At 43.3% G+C, this 14,144-nt stretch overlaps 1 protein-coding gene across 1 annotated transcript in view; it reads left to right on the top strand.

Annotated features, from left to right (window-relative positions):
* The window catches only part of fam222aa (family with sequence similarity 222 member Aa), a 215,570-nt gene that overhangs the window by 154,453 nt on the left and 46,973 nt on the right, over positions 1 to 14,144 (top strand). The gene's annotated exons all lie outside the window — the stretch shown is intronic.

The raw sequence follows: 14,144 nt of genomic DNA, 5'->3' as shown, positions 1-14,144 counted from the left end.
GGTTCGATTTAAATGTGAAATATTCCTCTACCAAACCGCCTGGCATTCTTAATTTGCGTTGGTTATTCAAAATAGTTTAGAGCCAATGTACTTAATTCATTAAACTTATTTTTCTACAGCCTTCGAAGGCCTGATCATAATTACACTGGAAAACGTGGCCCTCGAAGGATTATAGTAGAGTTTTAAGTTGAGAGTTTAACTGATTTCATTAGAGTTGTATTTGAGCCTTGGTAAATTTAGTTTATTAAAAAAATCCAAAATTCGAGAGTGTTTTTATAATTGCCTTCTCGGGAAGAAAATGGATCCTGGCTATAATTCAGCTGGGAAAATTAAAGAAATTGCTGGTAAAGTGCATTTTCCTCCCCAATTAGTATCTGAAACAATTGGTTACATAGCTTTTAGAGCCACTCCAATCATTTGCTGGAGCCTTTGAAGTGAGAGCATGCATGTCTGTCATCATACAGATGATTGACACATAATTGCTGCTTTTTGTCACGATCCCATGGGCATCTCATCTTGCTGTACATTTAAGAAAAGAAATTATGTATTACCCAGGAATTCAATTTGTTCTACATTTCATGACCTCTGTGGCTTAAGGGGGAAAAAAATCACCTTTCTTTGGAAATAGAAATTTTTGGTTGTTCAGTCAAGAATTCGTGTGTGTCACTTTACTAGTGTGCAAGCCGTTCACTGAATGAATTCAGCAGGTTTGTTCGTGTTTTTGTGCTTTTTTTCATATTTCATTGAATTGTGTCATTAAAAATCCAGCTCATTTCTGCAATATTGCATTCATAAAATCAGACCAATTTTGCTGATTACCTTTTGGCTAAAGCAGTACTGGAATTCATCCTGAAAGGACTGAATTTGGGGCTACAGTGTCAACTTGTAACTCAAAGGGCAGCTTGTGAGAGGAGGCGATTTGCTCCTAGAGCTAATGAGTCCATTGTGGTCAGCACAACACTTTACAGTACAGGTGGCCCAGGTTCAATTCCTGCCACTGTATGTTCTCCCCATGACTGTATGGGTTTCTCCCACTGTCCAAAGACATACTGGTTAGCAAGTTAATTTGTCATTCTAAATTATCCCATGATTTGGCTAGGATTAAATTGGGGGATTGCTGGGTGGCATTGCTTGAAGGGCCCGTTCCATGTGTATATCAATAAATAAATATACAAGTTTCTAGTGTATATACATTTTAAAACTGAGACATTTTTGACAAATGGAATTTTATCAAATTTTGGATGTTAAGTGGTTTGTAGCACATTTCACTATCCTCCCTACCGGGATCACTCTACTCGAAATCAGCTGTGCCCAATTATACAGCAGCCTCAGGTGCTGCATGACATCATTTATAACGACGTATTTGTAAATGGATACGAATTACAAATAGTGTTCATGAGGGTTTATTTGATCAGATTAGTTCATCTGAGAAGTGGCACGTGGAAAGTAATCCTGTAAAGCATGAACCATTGTATTTGAGGAGGAGCTGAAAGCAAAGGCGGACCTCCATTATTCTGAAAGAACATATGGGTCTCAAAAATTGTATTCCACAAATCCTTAAAAATAGTCGAACGAGTTGTTTAGCCATAAAATATGTGAGAGCAAGGATGTGATGCTACAGTTATATCCAACACCAGTCAAGTCACAGTCTCTTGCATACAAGTAAGAAGCATGTGATTTGTGCTCGTGAAGGTGAGGGGACATTTGAGGATGGAACCGTGATATGAAATTTTTCAGCTATTAGGGGAAAAATAAATAAGCTTGGATTGTTTGGAATAGAGGAGACTAAGTAGAAATTTAGTTGAGGGGCCTAGACAGAATAATTAAAAAGAACTTGTTTCCTGAGCGAAGGGGTCATAAACACGGGGTCATAATTTATGAGAAGGGCATAAGTTAAAAATTGTGAGAACAATTGAAGTGGAGATGATAAATCATTTTATCCAGATGATAATTGTTGTCAGAAATTCACCGTCTAACAATTTCATCACGGAATAAGGGATTATGGATGTGCATTTGAAGATTTGTAATCTGCAGAATAACACATCAGAATTTGATTCAATACCACTGCCATAAATTGTGAAATTTGTTATGCGGCAGTAGTACAACGCAGTACATAATAAAAACTGTAAATTGTGATCAGATATCTCTTTAAATTTAAATCGTATGTATTGCAAAGAGGGAAAAAAAAAGTTGTGAGGTAGTGTTCATGGGTTCAATGTCTATTCTGTAATTGGATGGCGGGGGGGAAGAAGCTGTTCCTGAATCATTGAGTCTGTGTCTTCAGGCTCCGGTACACCCTCCCTGATGGTAGCAATGAGAAGAGGGCATTTCCTGGGTGGTGGGGGTCCTCAATGATGGATGCTGCGTTTTTGAGGCATCACTCCTTGAAGATGGCCTTCGGAGGCTAGTGCCCATGATTGAGCTGAGTTTACAAGTTTCTGCTGCTTATTTTGATCCTGTGCAGTGCCCCCCACCCCCAATACCAGACAGTTGGAACACTGTCCACTGTACATTTGTAGAAATTTGACAGTGTCTTGTTACATACCAAATTTCCTCAGACTGCAAATGAAATATAGCCACTGTCGTGCCTTCTTTGTAACTGCATCGATATGTTGGACCCAGGATAGATCCTCAGGGATGTCGACACTCAGGAACTTGAAACTGCTCACCCTTTCCACTTCTGAACTCTCTGAGGACTGGTGTGTGTTCCCTTATCTTACCCTTTCTGAAGTCCAGAATCAATTCTTTGGTCTCACTGATGAGTGCAAGGTTGTTGCTGTGAACCACTCAACTAGCTGATAAACAGTTGAAGTCAGAAGTTTACATACACCTTAGCCAAATACATTAAAACTCAATTTTTCACAATTCCTGACATTTAATCCTAGAAAACATTCCCTGTCTTAGGTCAGGTAGGATCACAACTTAAGAATGTGAAATGTCAGAATAATAGGAGAGAATGATTTATTTTAGCTTTTATTTCTTTCATCACTTTCCCAGTGGGTCAGAAGTTTACATACACTTTGTTAGTATTTGGTAGCATTGCCTTTAAATTGTTTAACTTGGGTTAAACGTTTTGGGTAGCCTTCCACAAGCTTCTCACAATAAGTTGCTGGAATTTTGTTCCATTCCTCCAGACAGAACTGGTGTAACTGACAACAGGAATTCTGCAGATGCTGGAAATTCAAGCAACACACATCAAAGTTGCTGGTGAACGCAGCAGGCCAGGCAGCATCTCTAGGAAGAGGTGCAGTCGACATTTCAGGCCGAGACCCTTCGTCAGGACTAACTGAAGGAAGAGTGAGTAAGGGATTTGAAAGTTGGAGGGGGAGGGGGAGATCCAAAATGATAGGAGAAGACAGGAGGGGGAGGGATAGAGCCAAGAGCTGGACAGGTGATAGGCCATAGGGGATACGAGAGGATCATGGGACAGGAGGTCCGGGAAGAAAGACGGGGGTGGGGGGGGGCCAGAGGATGGGCAAGAGGTATATTCAGAGGGACAGAGGGAGAAAAAGGAGAGTGAGAGAAAGAATGTGTGCATAAAAGTAAGTAACAGATGGGGTAGGAGGGGGAGGTGGGGCCTTAGCGGAAGTTAGAGAAGTCGATGTTCATGCCATCAAGTTGGAGGCTACCCAGACGGAATATAAAGTGTTGTTCCTCCAACCTGAGTGTGGCTTCATCTTTACAGTAGAAGAGGCCGTGGGTAGACATGTCAGAATGGGAATGGGATGTGGAATTAAAATGTGTGGCCACTGGGAGGTCCTGCTTTCTCTGGCGGACAGAGCGTAGATGTTCAGCAAAGCGGTTTCCCAGTCTGCGTCGGGTCTTGCCAATATATAAAAGGCCACTTCGGGAGCACCGGACGCAGTATTATCACCCCAGTCGACTCACAGGTGAAGTGTCGCCTCACCTGGAAGGACTGTCTGGGGCCCTGAATGGTGGTAAGGGAGGAAGTGTAAGGGCATGTGTAGCACTTGTTCTGCTTACACGGATAAGTGCCAGGAGGGAGATCAGTGGAGAGGGATGGGGGGGACGAATGGACAAGGGAGTTGCGTAGGGAGCGATCCCTGCGGAATGTGGGGGGGGGGGGGGAGGGAAAGATGTGCTTAGTGGTGGGATCCCGTTGGAGGTGGCGGAAGTTACGGAGAATAATATGTTGGACCCGGAGGCTGGTGGGGTGGTAGGTGAGGACCAGGGGAACCCTATTCCTAGTGGGGTGGCGGGAGGATGGAGTGAGAGCAGATGTGTGTGAAATGGGGGAGATGCGTTTGAGAGCAGAGTTGACGGTGGAGGAAGGGAAGCCCCTTTCTTTAAAAAAGGAAGACATCTCCCTCGTCCTGGAATGAAAAGCCTCATCCTGAGAGCAGATGCGGCGGAGACGGAGGAATTGCGAGAAGGGGATGGCGTTTTTGCAAGAGACAGGGTGAGAAGAGGAATAGTCCAGATAGCTGTGAGAGTCAGTAGGCTTATAATAGACATCAGTGGATAAGCTGTCTCCAGAGACAGAGACAGAAAGATCTAGAAAGGGGAGGGAGGTGTCGGAAATGGACCAGGTAAACTTGAGGGCAGGGTGAAAGTTGGAGGCAAAGTTAATAAAGTCAACGAGTTCTGCATGCGTGCAGGAAGCAGCGCCAATGCAGTCGTCGATGCAGCGAAGGAAAAGTGGGGGACAGATACCAGAATAGGCACGGAACATAGATTGTTCCACAAACCCAACAAAAAGGCAGGCATAGCTAGGACCCATACAGGTGCCCATAGCTACACCTTTTGTTTGCAGGGAGTGGGAGGAGCTAAAGGAGAAATTATTAAGAGTAAGGACTAATTCCGCTAGACGGAGCAGAGTGGTGGTAGAGGGGAACTGATTAGGTCTGGAATCCAAAAAGAAGCATAGAGCTTTGAGACCATCCTGATGGGGGATGGAAGTATATCTGGACATCCATGGTGAAAATAAAGCGGTGGGGGCCAGGGAACTTAAAATCATCGGAAAGTTTAAGAGCGTGAGAAGTGTCACGAACATAGGTCGGAAGGGATTGAATTAAGGACTCTTCCACCCCCACCGATGATCCCTTCTCCCGTCTTCAACCCTCCTCTTCTTCATGGACACCCCGCTCTGTTCTTCTGCCTGCTCTGGATCTCTTTATCGCTAATTGCCGACGGGACATCAACCGTCTCGACTTCACCGCACCTAGTCCCCATTCCAACCTCACTCCTTCAGAACGCTCTGCTCTCCACTCCCTCCGCACTAATCCTAACCTTATTATTAAACCTGCCGATAAGGGGGGTGCTGTTGCAGTCTGGCATACTGACCTCTACCTTGCTGAGGCACAGCGACAACTCGCAGATACCTCCTCTTATTTACCCCTCGATCGTGACCCCACTAAGGAGCACCAGGCCATTGTCTCCCACACCATCACCGACTTTACCCGCTCAGGGGATCTCCCATCCACTGCTACCAACCTTATAGTTCCCACACCCCGCACTTCCCGTTTCTACCTCCTACCCAAGATCCACAAGCCTGCCTGTCCTGGCCAACCTATTGTCTCAACTTGCTCCTGCCCCACCGAACTCGTTTCTGCATACCTCGACACGGTCTTATCACCCCTTGTTCAATCCCTTCTGACCTATGTTCGTGACACTTCTCACGCTCTTAAACTTTTCGATGATTTTAAGTTCCCTGGCCCCCACCGCTTTATTTTCACCGTGGATGTCCAGTCCCTATATACTTCCATCCCCCATCAGGATGGTCTCAAAGCTCTACGCTTCTTTTTGGATTCCAGACCTAATCAGTTCCCCTCTACCACCACTCTGCTCCGTCTAGCGGAATTAGTCCTTACTCTTAATAATTTCTCCTTTGGCTCCTCCCACTCCCTCCAAACAAAAGGTGTAGCTATGGGCACCTGTATGGGTCCTAGCTATGCCTGCCTTTTTGTTGGGTTTGTGGAACAATCTATGTTCCGTGCCTATTCTAGTATCTGTCCCCCACTTTTCCTTCACTGCATCGACGACTGCATTGGCGCTGCTTCCTGCACGCATGCAGAACTCGTTGACTTTATTAACTTTGCCTCCAACTTTCACCCTGCCCTCGTTTACCTGGTCCATTTCTGACACCTCTCTCCCCTTTCTAGATCTTTCTGTCTCTGTCTCTGGAGACAGCTTATCCACTGATGTCTACTATAAGCCTACTGACTCTCACAGCTATCTGGACTATTCCTCTTCTCACCCTGTCTCTTGCAAAAACGCCATCCCCTTCTCGCAATTCCTCCGTCTCCGCCGCATCTGCTCTCAGGATGAGGCTTTTCATTCTAGGATGAGGGAGATGTCTTCCTTTTTTAAAGAAAGGGGCTTCCCTTCCTCCACTATCAACTTTGCTCTTAAACGCATCTCCCCCATTTCACGTACATCTGCTCTCACTCCATCCTCCCGCCACCCCACTAGGAATAGGGTTCCCCTGGTCCTCACCTACCACCCCACCAGCCTCCGGGTCCAACATATTATTCTCCGTAACTTCCGCCACCTCCAACGGGATCCCACCACTAAGCACATCTTTCCCTCCCCACCTCTCTCTGCATTCCGCAGGAATCGCTCCCTACGCAACTCCCTTGTCCATTCGTCCCCCCCATCCCTCCCCACTGATCTCTCTCCTGGCACTTATCCGTGTAAGCGGAACAAGTGCTGCACATGCCCTTACACTTCCTCCCTTACCACCATTCAGGGTCCCAAACAGTCCTTCCAGGTGAGGCAACACTTCACCTGTGAGTCGACTGGGGTGATATACTGCGTCCAGTGCTCCCGATGTGGCCTTTTATATATTGGCGAGACCCGACGCAGACTGGGAGACCGCTTTGCTGAACATCTACGCTCTGTCCGCCAGAGAAAGCAGGATCTCCCAGTGGCCACACATTTTAATTCCACATCCCATTCCCACTCTGTCATGTCTATCCACGGCCTCTTCTGCTGTAAAGATGAAGCCACACTCAGGTTGGAGGAACAACACCTTATATTCCGTCTGGGTAGCCTCCAACCTGATGGCATGAACATCGACTTCTCTAACTTCCGCTAAGGCCCCACCTCCCCCTCCTACCCCATCTGTTACTTATTTTTATGCACACATTCTTTCTCTCACTCTCCTTTTTCTCCCTCTGTCCCTCTGAATATACCTCTTGCCCATCCTCTGGCCCCCCCCCCCCCACCCCCGTCTTTCTTCCCGGACCTCCTGTCCCATGATCCTCTCGTATCCCCTATGGCCTATTACCTGTCCAGCTCTTGGCTCTATCCCTCCCCCTCCTGTCTTCTCCTATCATTTTGGATCTCCCCCTCCCCCTCCAACTTTCAAATCCCTTACTCACTCTTCCTTCAGTTAGTCCTGATGAAGGGTCTCTGCCTGAAACGTCGACTGCACCTCTTCCTATAGATGCTGCCTGGCCTGCTGCGTTCACCAGCAACTTTGATGTGTGTTGGTGTAACTGAGTCAGGTTTGTAGGTCTCCTTGCTCTCACACGCTTTTTCAGTTTTTCTATTGGATTGAGGTCAGGGCTTTGTGATGGCCACTCCAATACCTTGACTTTGTCCTTAAGCAATTTTGCCACAACTTTGGAGATATGCTTGGGGTCATTGTCCATTTGGAAGTCTCATTTGCGACTGAGCTTTAACTTCCTGGCTGATGTCTTAAGATGTTGCTTCATTATATCCACATAATTTTCCTTCCTCATGACACCATCTATTTTGTGAAGTGCACCAGTCCCTCCTGCAGCAAATCACCCCCACAACGTGATGCTGCCATTCCCATGCTTTACGGTTGGGATGGTGTTCTTTGGCTTGCAAGCCTCACCCTTTTTCCTCCAAACATAATGTTAGTCATTATGACCAAACAGTTCAATTTTTGTTTCATCAGATCAGAGAACATTTCTCCAAAAAGTAAGATCTTTGTCCCCATGTGCACTTGCAGACTGTAGTCTGGCTTTTTTTGGCAGTTTTAGAGTAGTGGCTTCTTCCTTGCTGAGCAGCCTTTCAGGTTATATCGATATAGGACTCGTTTTACTGTGGATATAGATACTTGTCTACCTGTTTCCTTCAAGCATCTTCACAAGGTCCTTTGCTGTTGTTCTGGGATTGATTTGCACTTTTCACGCCAAGGTACGTTCATCTCCAGGAGACCGAATGTGTCTCCTTCCTGAGCGGTATGACGGCTGCATGGTCCCATGGTGTTTCTACTTGCGTACTGTTGTTTGTACAGATGAATGTGGTACCTTCAGGCATTTGGAAATTGCTCCCAAGGATGAACCAGACATGTGGAGGTCCACAATTTTTTTTTCTCTGAGGTCTTGGCTAATTTCTTTTGATTTTGTTTGTAAACTACTGACCCACTGGAATTGTGATATAGTCAATTAAAAGTGAAATAATCTGTCTGTAAACAATTGTGGGAAAAATTACTGGTGTCATGCACAAAGTAGATGTCCGCAACGTCTTACCAAAACTATAGTTTGCTAATATGAAATCTGTGGGGTGGTTAAACAATGAGTTTTAATGACTTCAACCTAAGTGTATGTAAATTCTTACTTCAACTCTATCTCGTTCCTGTACAACTTCTCATCACCATTTGAAATTCTGCCGACAATAGTTGTGTCATCAGCAAATTTATAGACTGCATTTGAGCTGTGCTTTGCCACACAGTCATGGGTGTGGAGAGAGTAAGGCAGTGAGCTTAGCACCCATCCTTGAGGTGCACCATTGGAAATGTTATTTCCAATCTGCACGGACTGGTCTTCTGGAGAGGAAGTCAAGGATCCATTGTAGAGGGGAGGTACAGAGCCCCAGGTTTTGGAGCTTTTTGATCAGCTCTTTGGGAATGATTGTGTTAAATGCTGAACAGTAGTCAATAAACAGTAGCCTGACATAAGTATTAGTGTTGTCCTGGGGATCCAAGACCTATTCTGGCGATAGGCAAATTGCAATGAGTCCAGGTTCTTGCTGAGGCAGAAGTTGATGCTAGCTATAACCAACTTCTCAGCACTTCATCACCGTATATATAACTGCGACTGGACAATAACTATTAAAGCAGCTCAGCCTACTCTTCTGGGGCACAGGTATGATTGTTGCCCTTTTGAAGCAGGTGGGAACTTCAACTTTAGTAACGAGAGATTGAAATGTCTTTTCAATCAGATGCTAATACTAGATTCAGTAGCTTGCTTTCAACTGGCATGAATATTAAAATAAATTTTCTATGATATCTCAATGTTAAGCACATTTCCGAAGTAGATCTTGACACAAATATTTGATTTTAGCAAACAATGTTTTTAAAATGATCAATCACATTAGATCAATCTGCTGTACCTTTAAAATTAAAAGTAATGGGAATGATGTGGATGTATATTACATTTTTTGTGTTTTCAGCACGGGTACTTGGAAAAAGCACTGATGCTTGATTAACACAATAGGACTGCAGTTTAATATGTTAATATATGGAATTTAATAGATATTTAGGTATGCTTGATTATTTAAGAAGGTGTCACATGAATGACTTAATAGAAAATATCAATGCATGTAACATTAAGGATAATGCAAGTGCATAGCTGGAGCAAAGGGCATCAAACAAAGGTTTAGAGAAAATAATTGCCAAATTGTACTTTGGAATGAAGGCAGGCTTGTAGTCATATACATATACAGGCCTAAGTGTTCCATTCCTCTAAGATTCCCATCTAAGCTAATCAGCTAGTCCCATTTGCTTAATTTTGACCCATATGTCCCTCTAATCCAGGGGTTCCCAACCTTGCGTCCATTGACTTGCACAATGGTATTGACCTATGGCATTAAAAAGGTCGGGAACCTCTGCTTTGATCCTTTCCTATCCATGAACCTGTCAAAGTAAGTTTTAAATGTTACTAAAGTATAGTCTCAGCCACTTCCTCTGGCAGCTCATTATCCTGACTACCATCTGAGTGAAAATTTGCCACTCAAGCTTCTATTAAATCTCTCCCGTCTCACCTTAAACCTATGCCATCTAGTTCTTGATTCCCCAACTACTAGGGGAAAAGACTGCATATTCAGCCTAACTATCCCCCCTCGTGATTTTATACACTTCTAAGATTGTCCCTCATTGTGCTACACTCTAGTAGAAAACAAAATCCCAACCTGCTCAACCTCTGTCCATAACTCAGTCACTCGAGTCCCAGCAACATCTTCAAAATCTCTTCTGCTCTATTTGCATCTTTCCTATAGCAGGGTGACCAAAACTGTATGCCATATTTCAAATGCAGCCTCAGCCACGTCTTGTTGCTTGTACAGCTGCAACATAACATCTCAATTTCTATATTCATTGACCTGCCTGTGAAAGTTCTTCCCTAATTTGCCCTCCTGAAATGCAACATATAAACACCAGTCTGAATTCAACTCAGTTTGTCATTCCTCAACCACTACCCAGCTGATCAAGGTCCACTGTAAACCCTGATCATCTTCACTGTCAGTGATACCTATTTCAGTGACATCTGCAAGTTTACTAACCACGCCCTGTACATTCTTTTCAAAATCTTAATATGGGTGACAAATGGCTTAACAGTGACCCCTGGGAGAGACCACCAGTCAAGAGACTCTAGTCCAAAAAACAACCTTCTACCATTATCTTCTGCTTCCTACCATGAAATCAATTGTGTGTCCAATTAGCTGGTTCCCATGCGATCTGACTTTGCATAGCAGCCTATTATATAGAGCTTTCTCACAGGCTTTGTTGGTGCATTTACTGCCCTGCTCTCATCAACCACCATGAAAAACTCAAGTCAAGTTCGAGGCACAATTTCTTGTGCACAAAGCTGTGTTGACTATCCTTGATCAACCCTTCTTTCCAAATCCTTGGATATCTTATCCCTCAGAATCTTCTCTAATAACTAGAATACCTCTCTATCGAAAGGTTGGGCTTACTGGTCAATGTCCTTTGCCATAGGAGATGCTTAGTACACCTCTGCAAGTCAAATTTTAATATATTCCAATACAAAATGTTAAGACATTAAAAGAAAGTTACCTGTATATTGAAGACAATTTTTTTTCTGTAGAAGAATTCAGAAGGGCAGTTAGTATAAAGCTGTCTTCATGGTGAAGAAATAGTTTAGTTTATTATTCTTTTCTCAGACATTTTCTGTGGTGCGCCAAGCAACAAGTAGTCGTAGAAGTAGATCCAATCGATGAAGGAATGATTAATGTTAAGGAGACAAGTACCAAATTTTGAAAAACAAGAATGCATTTTATCTGGTTCGTGATTAAGTAGTTCATGTCAAAGCTATCCTTTCAGGCTATGTAGAGAGGCCCAAGAGTCTATCTTTAATGATGGTATTCATCAAGATCTTTCAATAAAACCTTTTGTCCCTGCCCTCAGTACAAATTGCTAAGTGGCAGCAAAATTAGAACAATTTGGTTACTTTCAGTTTTGTATAATTTATGCAGAAATATAACTAAATAACAAGTGCTTACTAAAATGACCAAAATGCAAGCACAACAAAAGAACATGGCTTTTACCATGAACAGTCAAATGACTTGATTTATTTTCTTCTGTCAAAGTTACCTTTCAAGGAGCAGAATCCAAATTGTTTAAATGGGCAGCGGAATCTGTTAGCCAGAGATCAATATTTTCAAGGCTGAGAAAGACTTTTGGAATGCTAGGGCAGGGGTCTCCAACCTTTTTTGCCCTGCGGACCAGTTTAATATTGATAATATTCTTGTGGACTGGCCAACCGGGTGGAGGGGGGGTAGGGTTGCCAACTTTCTCACTCCCAAATAAGGGACAAGAGTAGCAGTCAAATACGGGACACTTGTGTTTATCCCGAGAAAGACTACCATGACCATGAAGCCTTACGCAGGCACCTGTGTGCGCATGCGTGACGTGCGCATGCGTGTACCTGCCAATTTTTTTTCTACAAATCATTTTTGGCGATTCTGTTCAGTGAAACTACACTGTACATACATTATTTCTACTTTATATAGGCTGTGTATTTATCATATCATTCCTGCTTTTACTATATGTTAGTGTTATTTTAGGTTTTATGTGTTATTTGGTATTGATTTGGTAGATTATTTTTTGGGTCTGGGAACGCTCAAAAATTTTTCCCATATAAATTAATGGTAATTGCTTCTTCGCTTTACAGTATTTCGGCACGAAAGGTTTCATAGGAACGCCCTACCTTAGCAGGGGAAATACAGGACAAGGGCGGTCCCGTATGGGACAAACCAATTTAGCCCAATATACGGGATGTCCCGGCAAATATGGGACAGTTGGCAACCCTAAGTTCAAGTTCAACAGTGTGTGACAGGGAATGAGGAAAGGTGCAGCTGACTCATATCATTTATGCATAACTCATGCATGGCTATGCTATGACTCATGCATAGCACTCCTGTAATGGGTAATGACGGGTTCTGTTGCCTGAGCTTTTGTACACCATCCAAATGTGATTTACTTGCCAAGTGATGCTTCAAAAAGTCAAGTTTCCAAATATCATCCCACTTCTTTCCACTAGCAAATTCTCCAGCAACTTTCGCATCACGACAATACAAACAGATTACTCCAGTTTCCAAATCATACATAAATATTTCTTGTAGCTGAACGTTCATGACCTCATGTGCTTTTGGTGTAGCAGTTTCTACTATTTTGTTAAGCCATTCAACTTTAAACAAATTTGCAGTTCTTTTGCACTTCACACCCTTCGCTTCTTTTGAATTTGACATAGTGAATCAATACTTTTTCCAATAAAAACTTAGTAAGCTATCTACAGGATTTGAAACAGATCTTTGTAAACTGTACGATAGGAACACAGTCCAAACATGGCTGTCACCGTGATGCAGCTGTACAAACTGGAACAGGATAGGTGAGGTGACGTAAATTAGTGACGTGCATTGTGGTATTTGAAAAACCGACTAACTAGTTAACAGAAACAGTTAACTAAAAGATTACTTTCAATAAGTATAATTATTAATTACTGCATTATCTTAGGTAACTAACCTTTCATGCGCTCATCAGTTTCCTTTGTGCGCTGGTTGAAAAACGTGTGCACACGCACAGCTTAGAGGGGAACTATGCTTATAAGTGGCTGATACACTCAATTTCGTTTCTAAAAGGTTTTATCTAATGAATTTAATATTAAACACACAGCGCATATTTTCCTCGTATGAACATATAAAATCATTACAACACACCAATATCGCTGAATCAGTGGGAGCCCTGGGCTTGTTTCCTTGCAACAAGACGGTCCCATCAAGGGTTGATGGGAGACAGCGATACTCGAAGGGGGTTCCTTATGTCCAGTTTATTCTGCAATTTAGTTTTCATTGCATTCATTGCAGAAAACCCCGCTTCGCAGGGATAGGTTGGAAATGGAAGCAAAGTTTTCAGTGCCTTCATGGCTATCTCAGGATATTTAGCCTTGACTTTGATCCAGAATGCCAGCAGAGATGTTATGTCAAATATGCTTTTCAGCCCGCCATCATTTGCAAGCTCGGAGTTGATCTTCTTCCCGTGCTGACATGGATGACGCGTGCATAATGACCTCGTGTGCGTTCAAGTTCAACAGTGCGTGACAGGGAATGAGGAAAGTTGCAGCTGACTCATATCGCCAAATGATATCGTTTTCTCGCGGCCCGGTAGCACATGCTTTGCGGCCCTGTACCAGTCCATGGCCCAGTGGTTGGGGACCACTAGGCTAGGGAATTGAGATTTATAGCAATGAAGGTCAAGGTAATGGGGATGGTATTGAGAACTTTGGAACTCCTACATCGGGATCGTGCAGATTCTCTGTGTGAATGGCAGAAGGAGCATACCACCTATTCAGCCACCAACTGCTTCATCTGTGAAGGAGCACATTAATGTAATGAGCCACTTAAGGTCCCACAAAACTACAGTGAAAAGAAGTAGTCTTCCTTCCTGGGAAGCTGCTTTAGAAGATATCTATGAGGTAGATTTATCAAGGTATCAAGGGTAGCTAGTTGAATCTATTCGTTATTTAAGAGAAGTGTAACAATGAAACCACTGGTCTTTTCAAAGATTATGCAGTGGATCATAACTAAGCTAATATTTGAAGGCTTTTTTCTGTAATACCTGGAAAAACTTCTAAGGCCTTCACATGTGGAACTGCTTTTGGGCTGCTTTATGTATGAAATATTTGCAGCTTAAT

Source organism: Mobula birostris, chromosome 31 (assembly GCF_030028105.1).
Source record: "Mobula birostris isolate sMobBir1 chromosome 31, sMobBir1.hap1, whole genome shotgun sequence".
In the NCBI taxonomy this organism is placed as follows: domain Eukaryota; kingdom Metazoa; phylum Chordata; class Chondrichthyes; order Myliobatiformes; family Myliobatidae; genus Mobula; species Mobula birostris.
Note: the sequence above shows the minus strand (reverse complement) of the source record. Positions and strands in the feature narration are given on the sequence as shown.